Genomic DNA, 8356 nt, shown 5'->3' with positions numbered 1-8356 from the left:
AGCTTTAGGTCAGTCTCCCTGCTCTTATATTTACAATTCTTGTAGTACAGATCATCAGAGCAGAAAAGGAGAAAATGACAAAAGAACTGATCTCGAAAGACAGCATCTGGATGGTGGCCGTTTCGTTATCCTCGCCTCTCTTGGGTCAGATCTCAAATTAACGGATGCTGTTAATCGATCTGTAGCATCTCTCGCTCGAGGATGTGTCTTCAGGATTAGGTCTCAGGACAAATACTGTAATTGTTTGTGTTTGTGTGTATTTATGTTTTTTACAGACTTGCATTCTGGTTCTTTCTCTTGCTATTATTTTCTATTATTACTAGACCTGGAGTACTTGCGTTTCATCTTGTTCGCCTTTGTACGAGTTTAATCCTCTAATGTCTACACGTTTGTTGGTGTGAGAGACACGCCTTGGTTACGTGGATTATTATATATTTTGATGTAAGTTCATTTAGAGAAAAATTAAGATTTAGAATTTTCAGTCAATGGCAGAAAGAGCGCCATGAAAGCTAGGAGCATATACATTTTTCGTAACAAACATTGTTATTGAATCGTATTCGAGTACACTATTTTATCACCAAAGGAGTTTGACTATTGTCTTCCTAATGGATTAATTTCTTTTGGAATATAATGCCAAGGGATTTTTGAAGCAGACAAGAATGTTAAAAGTTCCAATATATCTGTAGTTGATAAAGCCAGAGCTGACAGAGACTTAGTATGTTCGCTCTTGTCTTTCGCGAAAGAAAGAAAAGTAAACAAATTGAATTCACACAGTGAATATTTGGAGAGTATAGTTTTCTGTCAATTTATAATTTGATCTCCCGCCCAAAATTATTTTTCCCGCATTATAATATTCACCAGATACTATTGTAATTCTGTTACTATCTATTCTGCCCTCTGAAAGGCTTAAGGCCATAAAACAAGTTGAGAGATCGTAATCCTGTCTGGTATATTCTGGCTGATAGTTAAGAACATCGTAAGTTGTATTAGCTTGAGGGTGATCCCCTTTCTCTCGTCAGTGAAACCCTCGTCATTCAAAGGACCCCGCCTTTGGCTCTTACGCTTCCGACTCTACCGCATACGAGAACAGCCTTTAGTACTTAAATTTCTATTTCAGTGTCTGCATTGACAAACTATGGCTCTTGTGGCCTTAGGTCTAGTACGTACTTATTTGTGACTAGTTATCTTAGACTTTATTACTTGGGAGTTAGAAAAAAATTGCAAAATTAAGACCAAAGGAACTGGTTCAGTGTAAGCTGAGTGGTATCTTGTGCAGGTTACCAAATATCAATTTTCTTCTAGTAATTTAGGATTGAAGACACTTTGCAGGCCTTGGGATCTGCAATATACAACGCGTTGTTACTTTTATTTTGGTTATATATTTGCTTGCAATGATTAGATTTTATTATATATATATATATATATATATATATATATATATATATATATATATATATATATATAAATCGGGTCATGAGCTAAAACCAGAAGGGTAGCAGCTTCCGGAAAACTCCCATGAGAAGAAGGCTTATGGTGCAAAAACATATATATATGTGCGTGTGTGTTTGTGTGTATGTTATATTATATATATATATATTATATGTGCATATCTTTGTTTGGGTCTGTAAGCAGAGGCTGAAATGCATGGTAGTACTGATTAGCCAACTCTGCTTTATAAATTCAACTTGAGCACATTCACTTCTTTAAAAACACCGGAAAAAATCCCGAAGCTGTGGAAAGGAACTGCATATAGAGTTAGGACTGAAAGGGTTAGACTGTAGTGGTACAAAGAAATGGTAAAAACGATAGCGTAGGTGAAAAGATTGACCAGAGTGTTTCTATACAGAAGGATTTAGTGGAGAGACGCAAGTGCAGTAGGATGGTGACGGTTGTATTCAAAAGTAAGCTGAGAGCGAGAGTGTTGGCTGAATGATGTGAAATTGGTGTTGGGAAGGATGGGTCAAGACAGGTATGTAACAGTGTTGTTAAACTTACAGATGAATTATAACCTACTGGCATCATTTTCTCAGCGTGATTCAGATTTTCAAGCAAAATTTACAAATGTTAGTGCTTTGTTCTTATATCACTAGACGAAACCTACATTAGGAGAAAATAATTCATCTTTAACAATTTAAATTTTAGAATGCAGTGGGAAGAGAGCTAATCGAAATGTAACAATATTTTTAACATCCCAATGTCTTTGTGCACCCAAAGTCTAATAGAGAAGAACCAGAAAAAGTTTAATAAGAAAAGTAACCCGGTCATACCACCTAACAGAATATATATTTTTTTTCAAAAGATGGGATGGGAAAAAGTCAAATGGTAATGCATGCAAAAGATTAGAGTCCAAGGTAACAGGAAGGAGCAAATTTCGCTTACTGTCTGGGGATGCGTGACCTCTGGTGTTGCAAGGGTCTCCCTGTCTCAACATATTTTCTGTTTCGCCAAATGAAATGCTTTAACATTTTATATAGCTCATTTAGACTGAGTAATGGATATTTCCACTTTAATTGTCAACTTATTCTGACCAGGGAATTGCAGAGTTGCTGTTGGTATATAAAGTCAAATGTTGTCTCGTCTTCAATAGTTTTGTCGGATAGTAAAAGTTAGGCAGGCAGTGGGAATGTTGTATTGAATGTTAGAGTACTGGATGTGTATTGTTGGTTCTGAGGGTTACTGTGAATGTCAAAGTGAAGAAGAGAATAAATGAAGGTCGAGTAAACGGCAGGAATGTTATTGCAAAACAATTCTACTTCACAAATTTTGTTGGTGAGTATTCTACACCAGGGCAACAGTTTTTTAATAAGGCGCACAAGCACACCCTCACAATATATATAATATATATATATATATATATATATATATATATATATATTATGATATATATATATATATATATATATATATATATATATATATATATATATATATATATATATATATATATATATATATATATATATATATAGTATATATATATATATATATATATATATATATATATATATATATATATATATATATATATATATATATATATATATATATATATATATATATGTAAGCCAGAATTGTTTGAACCGTAATATCATCATTATATTTCATCGTAGAAGTAAAGTAAGAGCATGTTTGGAATATACATATATATATAAATATGTGTATATATGTATATATATGCGTGTAGAGTAGTATACTATATATATATATATATATATATATATATATATATATATATATATATATATATATATGTGTGTGTGTGTGTGTGTGTGTGTGTGTGTGTGTGTGAATATATAATTTTTGTCTGACGAATATTTTCTCCTTAGACCTAACATCTCGATGTTCAAACAGAAAACTGATATCTCCCCGGCGTCCTTTCTGATAGCATGTGCTGGGGGACGGGTGGACTTGATAACCCTGGAAGGAAAGGGAGTGTCCGCCAGATGAGAAATGGGAAATTCACGCGTGGGAGGGAAGGATGAAGGGAGGGAGAGAGGGAGGGAGGCCGTAATCCAGCCTCAGCCTCCTTTTACTACAATGAACAGCTGGTTATGACAGACGCACATAGCTGCTGCGCCCGAACGACTTCCGACAAATGGAAGTGCGTCTTTACGATCGAGGACCGTTGTCGAAAACCCTAAAACAGTTGCTCAACAGCCCTTGTACAAGGTGTTGCTTTTGGGCCCACCGGGTCATATGACCTAAAACCTAAAACTTTGAGGGGAGGCTGAGGCGTTCCTACGGAGTCTCTCTCTCTCTCTCTCTCTCTCTCTCTCCCCTCGAGCGTCGGGTTTCAAAAGAAGGAGGCAGTTGTCACTATAGACTAGAGTAGGTCTTGTGTAGGCTTAAGGAAGAAAGACGATATTTTATGTTTGCTGCTCGCTCTTTATTGTTGTCTGTCACTGTGCATCGTCCCTGTCGTGAAGGAGTTGAAGCCTTTTAGGAGCTCGTGTTTAGTCACTTTTGGCGCTCATAGAGAGGGGTGTGTGCAGGATCTCGATTTTGCTTACGCAATAAGGGGCCTAGGGTTTCTTAGGTAATGCGCATTGAACTACTTGTATGTGTGTGTGTTAGAGAGAGAGAGAGAGAGAGAGAGAGAGAGAGAGAGAGAGAATTTAATGCACCCACTTTGTCATTCAATACTTGGTTCCAGTATGGGTCGATACTGAATAAGAATCTTGAAAGTTTTTATCTTTTAATCCGATAATAAATACAAATGGCGAGTGTGGAACTTTCCTCCTTTAAGAATATAATTAATATCGCACGTGCTCTATTCAAGCGAATAAGAATGTTTTTATGAATGAAGGAGAATTAACTGTTCTGTATTTGACGCTTTTTAAAGATGGGATGAAGTCTTGTATAATGAAATTTTCAGTGATGATGATTTTTGTAAGATATCTTTTCTTACCAACCTAATTTCACCTTCCCTTCATTTCATTCCCCTTTCACGGTGTTCCTAATCATTGCGTTAACTTTAACCTTGGCCTGTTTAGGTGTACTCGTGGGGATTCATGTAATAATAATAATAATAATAATAATAATAATAATAATAATAATAATAATAATAATAATTGTACATGGAATTTTAGTAAAAAGCTTAAATCCATAAAATTCTATTTTTTATTGAAATTTTAATTCTGTAATGAACCAATAAATTTAGTTATAATTCCTTATCCCACTTGTCTACATTAAGATTTCCAAACTAAACTCTATAGTTTTCTTCACTAACATCTCTTGTTTTTCATTTCCATGGATTTTAACCACTTGTTATTCATCCTTTACGTTTTAATCAAGAATAATCTCCTGTGTAAAGGGGAACTTCTACAGCCTCACTGATGCTCCATACCTCCACAAAGAAGGTTTCTGATAATTAAAAGATGTCGCTAATTTTAGACATTTTCGTGCAAGGATTACAATTTAGATTTGGAAGAAATTCTGGTAGCTTGGGAAAAATGCATAACTATTATTATCATTATTTTCATTAGGAAAGTAAATCCGTACTAGTACGCTTGTTTGATTTTGTTTTTCAAACATACACAGCAGAAAGCTTTCGATGACCAGCTCTGTTTGTCTTGTCAGACGTGGGATTGACAAGGAGAACCGTGCAGTTCATCGATAGCCTTCTGCTGTGCATATTTCAAAACACAAAATCAAAAAAGCGCACTACTGTGGATTTACTTTCCCATTTTATTGACTCATGTGATTGTGTGTTTCCTTTATATTATTATTATTATTATTAGTAGTAGTAGTAATAGTAGTAGTAGTAGTAGTAGTAGTATGTAGTCGTAATAGAAGTAGTAGATGCAGTTTTCGTTTTGCGGCACAAGTTTTTAACCCGCCCATAATTAATTCCTATTATCCTTTGTATACCGGAATGGCACGTTTGGGTGACTTTACCATTACACAGTATACACTATTTATAAGAAGGCATAAAATGATAGCCAGCTTGAATGTGAAAACACACACACGCATACACACACACACACACACACACACACACACATATATATATATATATATATATATATATATATATATATATATATATATATGTGTGTGTATGTATATGTATACATAAACACATCCATTGTTTATCTTTAATTATTGGCATATTCACATATAAAAGCTAGTGAATCTTAACGAAAATAAAATAACTTTTTCTTGGAAAGCGTTGGAAGTCTTAATGTGAAAGCTCTCTCTCTCTCTCTCTCTCTCTCTCTCTCTCTCTCTCTCTCTCTCTCTCTCTCTCAACAAGGATGGTCCACGTGTGTACGGTAATTGATTTAAAAAAGTGAAATAAATGACAAACATTTATATGTTACGTTACTATATTTCAGTAATATAAACAACGGGGCATATTACAATTATAGGATGTCTAGAGAAATGCGCTTGTTTACTGTTTCCCTAAGCGAACTGGGTATGTTTTATACCTAGCCAGAAAGCCTCTAAAATTTTGTATTGAGAAAACTTTAGTCCTGAAATACAGTGAAAATAATCAGATGGTCAGGTAAACATAAAAGTATATTTTCTATCCTATGATACTGGCAAGTCCTTTTATTTGTGTGACAGTGTATAAATTACATGTTCATACATATTTTCACAGAATTTTATTGATTAATTCTCATATATTCCTCTTCTTCGTCTCCACTGCTCTCCCTAAGCTAAGGGGTTGGTTCCCTTGATGCATCTTCTCAAACTTTTCTACCGAAAGAATCTTCCTCTGCTAAGCCTTTCATCTTAAAATCCTTCTTCATTTTACCACGCCATCTAATCTTTTGGCCTCCTGTCCAGCTTCTACCTACCCAAACCCTTATCACTCTGGAGTTTCTCCACACCCATCCTTACCGCACGCCCAGACAATCTCAGTCACGACTCCCTAATTATATCAACAATCCTTACAACTCGGTTGTATTAAAGAAAAAAAAATCTGTATGAATAGAATTTTGACATACTTCTAACATTCTCTTGAGATAAACGTACTGAAATATTCCAATGTTCCCAATAATTACTATATATATATATATATATATATATATAACGATATTCTAAATCTCGGTATTTAATAAAAAGTAGCAATGGATTGTGCGCCTAAGGCAACTGGTAACACATTCTCTCTCTCTCTCTCTCTCTCTCTCTTGATTCCCAACATCTCTCTCTCTCCACGGCACACCTCCCCCCTCCATTATCTAAGGCCATCAAATCAGAGTTGTGAATTACAAAAATATACATTTATTTAAAAGCAAAGTGTCAGCTAAACAAACCCAGGTTCTTAACAAAAAGATTAAATGAATGATTGAACTCAGATTGCCCATTCAATATTCCTATTCCAATAATCCAATATTATCTTAGTCATAAAAAACTGGGCAAGTCATAATACAGTACACCATAGTAATTAAGTCAGTTCCCCTTTCTCCAGATCAATCCCTCTTTCTCCAGAATCGCCTGTTAGAAGACAGGAGAACACTTCGATAAGAATAAGATTGTAATCAGAAGATCATATGAAATAGAACATCTCTGAAATAAATATTCAAATACAATCCAGCCAGATCGTTGGCCAAAAGTAAATATGCTTACCCATTCAACACAGTATGCACAACACTTCTTAAAAGATACTTTGCAGAAACTATCTTGACTCCTCGCCTCTCTTGCACAGGTCTATCGCCATGGCAATGCTACATTCTCATTATGTAGGAAAAGCCTCGCACGTACGTACAAACTCACACCCTTATCCTTTTGTCCACACCCAGGAATTGCCTAGAGCTAGATTCATAAGTCACCTCTGTATCAAGCGCTCATAGCAACAGGACATGCACGCTACTCAAAAAGACGTGTCAGCATTCCCGAAGCTCATCACCTCGAACACTCTGTTGTCTCTGAGGGAAGTTAAATGATAATTCTCCACATTCTAAGAAGTGTCACAACATATCACATTACAATGGTATCTGGAATATATTATCTTAGCAAATCCATCTTTTATGTGACAGATGCTCGGCCACCTAGAATTGCTAGCACCAGCCTAGCCACGGCTCACATAAAACAGCTTATTTATATAAAACACATTGGCCGGCTCATAAAACACTATGATAACTGCACGACTTTGGCATTACAAAGTCTATTGCACTTTATCTCAACAGCCTGTTTCTGGGCTATAATAACAACTGATTGTAGAAAAACATTTCTTCATCTTGAACTTTCTCATACTTCCATGTATGTGATTGGTCTGCAGCTACACAGACTCGTGAACACGCTGTAGAAAGGTTAAACGTCTCCCCTTGGAAGACAATTGACGATTCCCATGTTCCAAAAGCGCCGTAAAACCCCATAGACTCGTAGAAACTCTCGCATGAGGGAACATCAGCAGCATACATCTCTGCAGTAGTTGATGGACGTCTTGCTGAAGGTGAAGGGGAACGATGTTTATGGTGCTTCAGTATGTCAGTCATGTCATTGGTCAATTAAAGAAGAATTAACCCTAGACATACTTCTGTCAAACAATGACCCCAAAAATTCTAAGAAACACTAACTGAACATTTTCCAACTAACCCCATTTAATCACCACTAATATGACCAATGAACTAATTCTAACTCAACTCGTGAGTTAGAATTAGTTCACTAATTGTAACCCCATAAAGAAAACATCAAATTCTCTAATAATACAAAAAAAGGCTTGCCAACTTCACATATACATTAGCACACACTCCAAACTCACAGAAACTCCACGGACTACTGTCATCACATTTCAAACTCACAAATTCTCAAAAAAAAAAAAAAAAAAAAATAGCCCTAAAAAAAAGTAACAAGCCCAGCCCCAAATTATCACCAAAAAGGGAAAAAGAAAAAAAAATCAATGGCACTG

This window comes from Macrobrachium nipponense, chromosome 1 (assembly GCF_015104395.2).
Source record: "Macrobrachium nipponense isolate FS-2020 chromosome 1, ASM1510439v2, whole genome shotgun sequence".
Taxonomy (NCBI): Eukaryota; Metazoa; Arthropoda; class Malacostraca; order Decapoda; family Palaemonidae; genus Macrobrachium; species Macrobrachium nipponense.
Note: the sequence above shows the minus strand (reverse complement) of the source record.